Source organism: Bos grunniens, chromosome 6 (genome assembly GCF_055505025.1).
Source record: "Bos grunniens cultivar Pamir isolate PY7600 chromosome 6, Bosgru_T2T1.0, whole genome shotgun sequence".
Taxonomy (NCBI): domain Eukaryota; kingdom Metazoa; phylum Chordata; class Mammalia; order Artiodactyla; family Bovidae; genus Bos; species Bos grunniens.
Genome location: NC_141170.1, coordinates 45055902 through 45067959, shown reverse-complemented (window position 1 = coordinate 45067959; position 12058 = coordinate 45055902). Strand labels below are relative to the sequence as shown.

The 12058-nt window shown below is 38.1% G+C and overlaps 1 long non-coding RNA gene across 9 annotated transcripts in view; it reads left to right on the top strand.

Annotated features, from left to right (window-relative positions):
• LOC147370614 (uncharacterized) overlaps positions 1–12058 on the top strand; it is a 314358-nt gene that overhangs the window by 289100 nt on the left and 13200 nt on the right. For 6 of the 9 annotated variants that reach the window (XR_015165354.1, XR_015165358.1, XR_015165359.1 and 3 more), the window contains one exon: positions 7854–7947. The exons of the other annotated variants lie outside the window; for them this stretch is intronic. This is a non-coding gene — a long non-coding RNA (uncharacterized LOC147370614). The remainder of the gene's footprint in view (positions 1–7853; positions 7948–12058) is intronic. 9 annotated transcript variants of the gene reach the window in all.

The window sequence follows — 12058 nt, the reverse complement described above, 5'->3', positions numbered from 1 at the left end:
ACATTTTCAGCCAACCAGCTTAAAATATTTAAGGCCATCTGCATCTTCGCTATATGTAGCCATCACCTGGAATGAGCTTTCATTCTCCTTTAAAAGGAGAACTGACAATGATTCATGATAGGATAAAGAATGCATTGGCATTTAAAATACTGAATTGTTAGCTCACTGTCAGTGCCCCTGCCATAATTATGAGTTTTTTGTCTAAGCCTGATTTTTACATTATTGCTAAAAACATCATAACAGACTCAAGTTTTACATGGTGGCAGCAAAAGCAAATCTTGCTTTTCCATAGCAACATGCTTGGGCTTTACAGTGGAATCTGAACTGAAAGGCATTCATGTTCATTGCCCAAGCACTGTAACTCTAATATGGTGGAAGAGTGAGTATGCTGTGTGATATTATGCAGCATTTGATTCTGCCTGACTTCTGTGCCTTGGCCCATCAAGGGAGGTATGTATAGTTGCCTTATGCCAGTGTTCTCTTTAAAGTTAGGTCATAATTTAAGAATCTCATGTTTATCCTGACCTCCGAGGCTGAGTACATTTGTGCTTTTTGTACTGTTTTTTCTTAACCTTATTTCCTTTGCTATTTCCTAGCTCATTTATTCATTCACCAAAATATTTCTTGAGATGCAGCTGTGTGCTAGGCATTTTAATAGGTGCTGGAGATATGGGGGCAAATAGGGTAGATTTATTCCCTATCTTCACCGTCTAGTGGGAGTAACAGACGCTGAGCAAGCAATTACAAGTACAGTAAATGAAGAGGTTGGGAAGCGAGAAGGGGTGAGTTGAGCCTTAATGAATGAATGGAAATTAGCTAGGTGAAGTGGAAATTAGCCATGCAGAGAGAGGGTGGAGGAGGCATTTGAAGGGGTGGAGGTAGCTTTAGCAAGTGAATTTACGCTGAAAATTTATTCAGCAAACATATGTGTGATCCCTTTGGGGAATTTGGTGTTTATATGTCACTGGAGTGTGAGAACAATTCAGGGAGATGCAAGACATGGGCTAGAGGGCTTGGCAGGGGTCTGATCCCCGAAGCTCTCATGTGCCATTTCTGGGAGTTTGGCCTATATCCTGTAGGCAAAAGTCATCAAGGATTTACAATGGTAAATCAAACGCTCTTATCTTTTAGAAGGATCAGCAATGTGGGAAATGGATGTGAAGAAATGGAAAAGAGAGCAGGACTTTCAGTAGAAGCATTATGTCTTCTGTGGCATTAGTGACAGCATGGAAGAGCTCCATACCTGATTCTCTCCAATGGAAGGCTTGTAACCTCCTCCCATTTGTGCCTATTGATGTAAAACCACGTTTTAATGCCCAGCCCAAATCCCACCTCCTTTGTGGATCCTCTCTTCATCATTCCCAGACATTTCATCTTCCTTTAGATTTCTACACTTCCTGTCTATTCTCTCGTTGGACATAGAATACATCCAGCCTATAATTCTATTTATTTCTTTTCCTTTTAAATCTTCTTTCCCTACAAAACTCTCAAAGGATAGAGAAATATCCATATTTCTTAAAATCTGTAGCATCTAAGACAGTGCCTTGAAAAAATCATGGTCTCAGAGCTGGAAGGCACATCAGAGGCCATCCCATCCTTTTAATTTGGTGGATGAAGAACTTGAGGTCCAGGGAGATGGGTGCCTTCATAGGTCTCTCACTGCCAGTTTATTATCCTTTCAGTTATCCAACATGATGAGTATTTTTGTGGTTGCTGATGATGGATTAGATAGTTATGGCTTTATTAGAGAAACATCTTCCTGTTACTGTAGCTTAATGGGTGAGATGATTCTCTGCTTCCCTGGTAGCTCAATCAGTAAAGAATCTGCCTGCAGTGCAGGAGACCCTGGTTCAAACCCTGGTTGGGAAGATCCTCAGGAAAAGGAAATGGCAACCCACTCCAGTATTCTTGCCTGGAAAATCCTAGGGACAGAGAAGCCTGGCAGGCTACAGTCCATGGCATTGCAAGAGTCAGATATGACTTAGCAACTAAACCACTACTACCATTCTTTGAGGATGAAAGGATGAGTGGTGTTTATTAATACACCTTTTTTTTTTTTTTCCAAATAACCAAAGCCCAGTCCACGAGAAATACCAGAATTCCTTAAAATATTTGAGCCCCAAGATGAGGTCATGCATTCAATATAATTGTTGTTGTTCAGTCACTAGGTTGTGTCTGACTCTTTGCAACTCCATGGACTGTAGCACACCAGGCTTCCCTGTTCTACACTATCTCCCAGAGTTTGCTCAAGTTCATGTCCATTGAGACTGTGATACTATCCAACCATCTCATCTTTTGTCACTCTCTTCTGCCTTTGCCTTCAATCTTCCAAGCATCAGGTGGCCAAAGGATTGGAGCTTTAGCATCAGTCCTTCCAATGAATATTCAAGAATGACTTCGTTTAGTATTGACTGGTTTGATCTCTTTTCTGTCCAAAGGACTCTCAAGAGTCTTCTCCAGCAACACAATTAAAAGCATCAATTCTTTGGTGCTCAGCCTTCTTTATGGTCCAAATCTCACATCCATACATGACTACTGGAAAAATCATAGCTTTGACTATACGGACCTTTGTCAGTAAAGTGATGTCTTTGCTTTTTAATATGCTATATGTATTTAATGTAACAGCAGATGCTAACTAGATTAGGCATGTATTTGTCTTTCCTGAGAAGAGAGCCTAGGTTCAACTGACCAGTTCTCAGTTGGAGAATAAGTTAAGAAACAATTTCTTCTTTAGGAAGAAAGTCATGGGTACCCTCAGTACATACTTCTATCTTTACATGGCATCCCTTCTTTTTCCTATTCTTGCATAAATAAATGTAATGCCTGTCAACTATTAATGCAAATTGGCACTTGTCATGGGCACTTGCAATCTTCCTCTACAAGGATCAAATTATATACTGCTGTAGCTGCTGACTTTCAACATCCCCTGAAAGGAGCTCAGGGTGGACAGCAGAAATGAGGCACTCTGTGCTCTGGGAAAAACTGACAGGACAGACCTTCAGATAGTAAGATATTTTTGGGAGCTGATTTTTACGAGCCCAGTTCTTGTATCTCCTCATATCTAGAAAAACACTAAAATCCTTCATGGTGATGTCTGCTCCTCATGACTAGCAGTAACCCTCATGAGACAAACAGAAACCATCTGCAAAAAATAAGTACTTGATTGCATGTACTCCCTCTTCACCAAAATCATACATATACTGACTTTCCCTCCTGCCTCTCTGGAGCAATTTCTCAGAGGTATCTAAAATGCTGTCTCCCAGGCTATAGTCCTCATTTTGCTCCAAAAAAAACTTAAATTGCACCTCTCAACTTGTGCATTTTTTTTTTTCTTCAACTTGTGCATTTTTGTTAAGTTGGCAAGCTCATCCTTGTGCCTTCAAATTCAGGGTGAATGTTGGAGGCCTTGCAGAAAGCAAATTATCTGTCCAACTAGGGGCATGTGGAAATTTGAAGATGACAAATCTTTACTAAGATCTTGATGGTTAAAACCAGTTGCAAACTTTATATGTACACAGGCCTTGAATGTAATGCAAATGAGTAAAGTCTGGTGATATAAGCAATGAATGAATAAGAGCTGACATGGTAGTTCTTTCTGAACTCCAGTCATTTGTTGCCACGAGAGAATTTTATGAATTCTGGGTTGTCTGATTCTTCAAGACAGTGCAAAAAGCTCGATTTTTATGTGAAATGCATCAACTCTTTACTAATGGTGATGGCTTTAAAAATTGGAAACTTTGTGCAGTAAATATTTAAACAAGCAAAACACTCTTGCAGACTGCCAGAAGTCCAGCTAGTTTGAAAATTCTGGCTTCAAAAATTCTGGATATTTACTTTTAGTTACAAGATATAAAAAGCTGATCAATGCACCAGCAATAATTTTGGGGGTAATTTGTTTGTGTGTATGAAATATTATTCAGGATACTTAGGAGAACCTGTAAAAATTAATGGCATGTTTTGAACACATTAAATATACAGCTGGTTGAGAAATATGCAACCATGTATGAAAATAGAACTAGCAGTTTAAATTACCATGTAAATGCAAAGTGAGGCAGCCTGTCAATTAACTGAGATTCTCTAGGCCCTACACCTTGAGGCCAAATTAGTGCCCCACCTATGAGTTATATAGTGTGATGTAGAAATGCATATATCTCTCTGTAAATTCATTCAACTCATTATGGTATAAAGAATTAAGAATCTATTTGAACCTCTTAAAATTAAAAACCTTGAGGTCATGACATAATTTATATATATTGTATCTCCTATGCTTATGGCAGTGGTTATACATGATACTTCTGAATTAAATATGTGTTGACTAAAGCAATAGCAAATGGAAGCCTATAGGAGTAATTGATCATCCCAAAACACAGTAGAAACTCAATACTTACTTGTTTAATAAATGAATACATTCATTAAGTGGTAAAGAAAGGGTGGAGAAAGTGACATTTTTAGCTGGACTTTGATGGGTGAATGGGATTTCGATATGTAGAGAGCCCTGTGAAGGACATTTTAGGTGGGGAACAATTTGAATGAGGTTGTGATGAAACTACATAGACTGGTTTGGAATATGAAAATTTATTTTTATACCATAACTTTGTTTGAATATGGTTTGATATGGTTCAAATATTGCAGCTCAATGCACTGTGTTCAGGCTTTTCAGGGTGATTCTATCCCAATACATTAGAACATTTAGGAATAAGCCTGCATTTCCCAAAGGAGATGATGCTGAAGAGGTGGGGCATACCCCTTTGTAATGTCTTTTCTCCATCCACTTGTTTGATTAAGAAATGAATAATAAGCAAGGGGAACACTTGTAAATTACTCATGTCATATGTTGTAGTGCTGATAGGGGAATAATTCTCAGAGCTGCCTAATGTGGGAATCCAACAGCGTTTGGGGATTGGTCTTTTTTCTTTTAAGTATTTCTCCATTTTTGTTTGTATCCTAGTTAATTTGATGTGCTAAAGAGGCCGTGGGGGGAACGCTTTCCCTGGGGATGGTGCATCTTCAACATAATATTCCCAAGGAACAGGGTTGAGAGAGTGGGGACTGAGCTCCCAGGTATTGTCTGGGTGTCTTGGGGACATGTGGACTTTCTCTGTGATATTCCCTGTCCCTGAGATTTTCTTTGCTCCTTCTCTGATGCTGTAACCTTAGTCTAGAAACTTCTTGAAGTTCTTTGTATAGCAGAAAGAAATTAATACAAGTCAAATATCAGATTGTTTTTTGCTATAGGCTTTTTCTTAGAGACTATGACAAGAATATTTTAAGAACTCCCTGAAAGAGTAAATTTTTCAGTCTCAAGGCTTATTTTTTCACTATAATTTTATATATTCATGTGTATTGCAAGTGATCAATCATCCTGCCAAACATCTTGTACTAAATGTGCTAATGAGCTAGCGAATCAAATATTTTGAAAGTATGGACATGTGTAACATTGATTTTCAATATTTGGATCACATCAATAATCTGCTCAAGGAAAGCAACTTTATTAGGATGGATTTCCATATACCTTATTAATAGTTGACAGGCAAAACAACATTTGTTACATTCTTTGTTGATTTATTTCCTTTAACTCTTTGTACCCTAGGTCCCTTGAGTCCTTAGCAACATTTTATGATTACAGACTTGTAATATTCATTATCTCTTGGGCACTGGTGAAGCCTTGCTTTGGCTTAGATGTATTTTTTTCTCTCAAGTAATGCAAATGTTTCTCAGATTATTTTTGGAAATAGAATGTTGATAGCAGTTGAATGCAGGTGGGAAACAAACAACAGCAACCAACAGTGAAGGGAAAAGTTAAATGAGGGAGACGGAAAAGGTGGCGTTGAAGGTCCTAAAAGGATACAGAGGGAAGGTGAAAGAGTTCTGATACTCTCCAGTCCTGAACCTGGTCAGTCACTTAATCTCTCTGAGAATCAGTTTCTTCATCTCTAAACCAAGGATAACAAGACTTAGCTCTTAAGAGAATGGGAACAATTAAGTGATACAGATTCGTGGAAGGCACCCAGCACAGCTTGCATGCGTGCTAAGTCACTGCAGCCATGGCTGACTCTTTGAGACCCTATGGACTGTAGCCCCCCAGGACCCTCTATCCATGGGATTCTCCAGGCAAAAACACTGGAGTGGGTTGCCATTTCCTTTTCCAGGGGATTTTCCCCACCCAGGCATAGAACCCAAGTCTTTAGTCTCTTGCATTGGCAGGCAAGTTCTTTACCACGAGTGCCACCTGGGAGGAGCTTAGCCCAAGATAATTTAGTTCTCTGTCTTCTTGCTTTTCTTCCTCCCCTGACCTCTTCCTTTCTCACTTTTTTTCACTATTCATTTTTTTCCTTAAAAAAAAAAAAGCCTGACTTGATTATATGAAAATGGAGATTTTTTTGTGTCAAATGACAAAAGATTTTACAAGAAATATAACATTAACTTGGCATCCTAGCAAAAACGACTAGTCACTATTGTCTGATATTTTCTTATAGTCTACACCGGGATAAGTAGAGAGAAGAACATTTGTGGAGTACTTATGATGTACCTGGAATGATGCACATCTAATTTAATCTAACAATAACTCCCACAAAATAAGCAGTGTTCCCATTTTACAGATGAGGGATTGAGGTGAAGAAAGCCTGTTAACTTGTCTGAAATTACACAGAAAATGAATGGCTTCAATTGTTATTCAGACTATGCTGGCTATTACTATTAAACCACCAGTCTGCCTCTGTGGTTCTTAATTGGGAAGAGGAATACATCTGGATCATCTTGGGGAGCATATGGGTGTGGCTTGAAAAACTGCCCCCAGTACTTATGACAGGCCTTTCTTTAGATGAGAGCTTTGATGCAGGGTCCTTGATTGCCTTGGACACAGAGATGCTGGCCCTTTGCTGGCTCCACTTCCCAGCCTCGCCAGGAGTAGGCACCCACTCTACTCAGTGATCTTTAGAACACCCTGCAAACCCAAAACAACACTGTTTTCTTCTTAATGGATTTCAAGTCTTTTATGGATGTTCTCTATACAGTGTTTATCAAAGCAAATGCATTAAGAATCAAAATTTGAATGTGGTATCTTTAGACTCTATTTTAGAACAACAAAAATTAAAAACAGGGAATAGTGTTTACTTTTTTTTTTTAAGGCACAAGAAGCCTCTTTCATATAGCTTGGCAGGAGAGACAAGGAAGTGATCATGGGTATTGGTGCTGTTGTTTACTAGCTGAGGTGCCAAAGACATCCATCTGTCAAGAAAATGTGTAGGGTGTGGATCAAGCCTGGAGCCTCTGACACTGAACACCCCGCCGGGAACTAAAGATGCCACTCCAATGAGAGTGCGCCTGCCTGATGGTATGCTGCCTCTGTGAGAAGGAATTTCCATCCATCTTCCCACTGAAAAAAGGCTTATATTACAGCTGAAAAAAGGGCACAGGGAAGTTGCCTTGATTTTCACAAGAGATGCAACCTGAGTGTTACATACAAAAGAAACTTTGAGAGATCATTTCTCTGGGGACTTCAACAAACCAAAGCAACTGCTATTTTATTACAATGGAAACATCTACCCTTTGCCCCAAGCATTATTGAGGGTAGGTCTGAAAAGCACGACATCTGACTGGAGCAGAGATATGGCTTCAGCCTTCCTTGGGCTGTATTTCCTTTTCCATTTTCTTCCGTGGTCAGTGCTGTGAGTTTTCCCTAAAAACCCCTATTTTCTCATCTATAATGAGAGCCACCTGGTGATAAATAATAAATAACTTACATTCTTCTGTTGATTGATATCAGATGTGGGAAAGAACACATGGAATCTAAGGACATCAGCTTCTCAGGAGCTTCTGATCCACTGAGACTTTTTTTTGGTACTCCTTGGCAGGTATCCTGTGTCAAACCATGCCCAGAGCCTGTGAGACAATGACAGGGACATCAGTATCACCTCTAAAGATAAGAATCCTCTATAAGGGGTGAAGGTAACTGTTTAAAAATTCTCTCCTGTTCCTGTGTAAGAAACAAACATACTTTCCCTGTTTGTTTTGGGTATGTGTTGTCATGGTGACGGATGTAAGATGTGCCGAATAGGCAAGGGATTGAGAAAATTTGGGAAAGAGTTTTAACTTGCTACAACTCAGAATGTACTCTGTTGTCTGTATGTCAGAATGCATCTGATGCTGCTGAGCTTAAGACACTGCTTTGCCCACACCCATGTTGCTAGCATGCACCGTGGGGACAGGAGGATGCCAATCATTGGCAAGCCATGCAGGGAGTCTGTGATTCCAGAATGGCTTAAGCTACCAGAAACAGGGGCTGGGGCAGCCTCTTTAGAGTAAGAACACAGACGAGGCACCACTCGTTATTCAGATCACGCTGGGTATCTTTTGCATAGAACAACTAGTTATAAACGCTTTTTTTTTTAGCTAATTTCTTTGATATTATAAGCTGTATTCTTCTCATTCCCCAACTCTCCCACACTTTCTCCATTGCTTTTTCCTGACCTTTTCTTTTTTTGAGGCACTATGATGACCATCTGAAAGATGTGCTTCTAGAGTGACCAAGGCTTTTGTATAAACTCTTCCCTCTAATCTGCTCACCCCTTCTCCCCTTCACTGGTCAACTCTTACTCGTGCTTCGGATCTCATTTCAAATATCAATTCTTTAGGGAAGCCTCCTTTGACACCTCTTCCACTTCACCTCATATTTTCCCTTCAGAGTACTTATGATTAGTATATACCATTTATTTGAGAAATACAATCTCCCCCATAAAAATGCAAGTTCCATGAGAGCAGAGAGAGACTGCTTCTGTTTTGTGGCCACCAACAACTCAGCATCTACAGCAGTGTCTGCCACAGGATAGACTCCAGAAATTTTTATGGAAGGAGAAAATGAAATGCTGCATTGCACTTATTAACGAGTATTTACTTAATGCTTATGGAGAAGGGAATGGCAGCCCACTCCACTATTCTTGCCTGGAGAATCCCATGGACAGAGGAGCCTGGCAGGATATAGTCCATAAAGTTGTACAGAGTTGGACATGGCTGAAGTGACTTAGCACGCACACACTGAATGTTTAACAGTGAGCTCTGTGTTGAGTTCTGGGCCATTTAAAAGGGAATTTTAAAGAAGAGAATTTAAAAGAAGCAGAAGCATGGATTAAGTTCCCAAAGAGCTTATAATTGGTTGGGAAAACTAGTCCATTAGGAGAGGTGTCTTGTGATTTTTAAAAGTATATTGATTTTCTATCTTATGTGGCAGCCTGGATGAGAGGGGCATTTGGGGGAGATTGGATACTTGTATATGTACGGCTGAGTTCCCTTGCTATTCACCTGAAATTACCACAACATAGTTAATCAGCTATACCCTAGTACACAATAAAAAGTTTAAAAAAAGGTATATTGATTTTCTAAGCACATGCATTCCTTCAAAAATCACAAGTATTAATAGAGTAACATTAATACCCAGTAATAGAAGACATTAATAGCATAATTTACATCATCAAATCTGTAGGCAAATTTATACAGTCTATTGTTTTACTTTTTTTTTTATCATGCTATGTTCCCTTCTTTGGCTCTATTATGAGTACAGCTATATGTTCTTCTTCCTTGTTATTATCATCATTGCTTTTGCATTTATCCTGGTCCTATTAGCACAGTGTTGTAATAGGTAATTTGAAAAGAAGCTATTGATTTTTGGGTAAAAAAAAATCAACATAATGCTTGATGTTACAGGCCAAGATAAATCCAGAGTTTAGAAAGACAAGTATCTAAAGGTAAAGGGAAATAGAATTGGATACTTGTTACAACTATGAAAAAGAGATTAACTTTCTCCGATTTGAAGACAGAAGAAACACTAAAAAGCAGACCTATAGATTTAATTTGATAACATTCTTAGTTTCCTTATCAGCAAATCTAGTATGGCTGGTATGGAATAAGTATTGCAAAATATCAATTATAATTGTTTTATTATTGCATTGTAGCAATGAAAAAGGATGTAGCCAAAATAAAAAGAGCAACCTAGAGAAAGGATTTTTAAGGGGAAAATATAACAAAGTATGAAGTTAATAGTTTAATTATTAAATAATTCATATTATTAATAAATGGGCAAATGATCCTATAGATATAAATCCAAAAGAGATTCTAGAAAACATCAGTTCTTTTCAGTCGCTCAGTTGTGTCCGACTCTTTGCGACCCCATGAATCGCAGCACGCCAGGCCTCCCTGTCCATTACCAACTCCCAGAGTTCACTCAGACTCATGTCCATTGAGTCAGTGATGCCATCTAGCCATCTCATCCTCTGTCGTCCCCTTCTCCTCCTGCCCCCAATCCCTCCCAGCATCAGTCTTTTCCAATGAGTCAACTCTTCGCATGAGGTGGTCAACGTACTGGAGTTTCAGCTTTAGCATCATTCCTTCCAAAGAAATCCCAGGGCTGATCTCCTTCAGAATGGACTGGTTGGATCTCCTTGCAGTCCAAGGGACTCTCAAGAGTCTTCTCCAACACCACAGTTCAAAAGCATCAATTCTTCGGCACTCAGCCTTCTTCACAGTCCAACTCTCACATCCATACATGACCACTGGAAAAACCATAGCCTTGACTAGACGGACCTTTGTTGGCAAAGTAATGTCTATGCTTTTGAATATGCTATCTAGGTTGGTCATAACTTTCCTTCCAAGGAGTAAGCGTCTTTTAATTTCATGGCTGCAGTCACCATCTGTAGTGATTTTGGAGCCCAGAAAAATAAAGTCTGACACTGTTTCCACTGTTTCCCCATCTATTTCCCATGAAGTGATGGGACCAGATGCCATGATCTTTGTTTTCTGAATGTTGAGTTTTAAGCCATACATATAGAAAAAATATTCAACCTCCTTAGATTCACTGACTGAATTTACTAAGTAGTAAAAATTAAAATGTAACTGATAATACTATAGTAAAATTAGAAAGAAATTCAAAAGTATGCATGAATATAAATCATGCTAAGAAATCATCATCTAAGATATTGAAAACTCATATTCCCCAAAAATTTTAACATAGAATTCTTTCACTAGAAGCCTATTAAAATTTACCAGCAAAGAAGTGGTTAAATAAAATATTCTTCGTATGTGTACCTAATCTTCTGCAACTATGAAAAGGGTGGGAAACATAATTTTAAGAAACATAATATTAAAAAATGTTAGCACTGGAAGGTAATGTGGTAGCATTTAGTATAATTTTGTATATCCTCTGGTCTATTTTACTTCCAGATATCTGTTCTACAGAGCATGTATGCAAAGATGTCTGCACAATATATTTGTTGTTTGTACAAATACTGATTTTAAAGTAAAAAGTGGGAAACGACCCAAATGTCTAACAATAAGTTTATGGTTAAATTAATTTTTGATTTTAGTGTGGTGAAATATTATGTTATCAATCAAAAGAATGATATACCAGCATGGAAAAAAATTTCACTATATACTGTTAAGTTTAAAAATATCACATTGCTGAATAATGTATAAAATAGGAACTAATTTCATTAAAATAAAACATGTTATATATGTATAGTTCAAACACATGGCTATATACAAATCAGAAGAATAAATTTGAGAGTAACACATGCTGAGATGTTAAACAGTTTTAATCTCAGGGAAGGGGAGTAGTGAGAATTACAGAGGGGAATAATGTATTAATTTTTAATAATTAATTTTTTGAAACATGAGCTTATAATGTATTTCTTGTGTAATGTTAAAAATAATGTAAGAATAAAAGCTAAAACATAAAGAAGTAAAAGAGTAAAATCAAAAAAAATACTTGTTATTTTAGGTCACAAGATTATGAACAAGTTTTTTCCTCCACGACTACTAAAATATGGTTATATTCCTTTTATATGTAAAATTCAGAAAGAAAGATTTTGTTAGATACAACTTTCCCCCTGAGACAATGGCTTGCAACTGTGGTTTTATAACACATCGGGGGAAGAGGATGGGGAGAAATCCTTGCTTATCCCAGCTGGAATTATAAAATTCTTCTAAATCAGAAGAGTTTTAATTTACATAAAATCAAAGTCTCTTAATTTCAAGTTCTCCAATCCTCCTCCCCCTTTTTTTTTGGTTG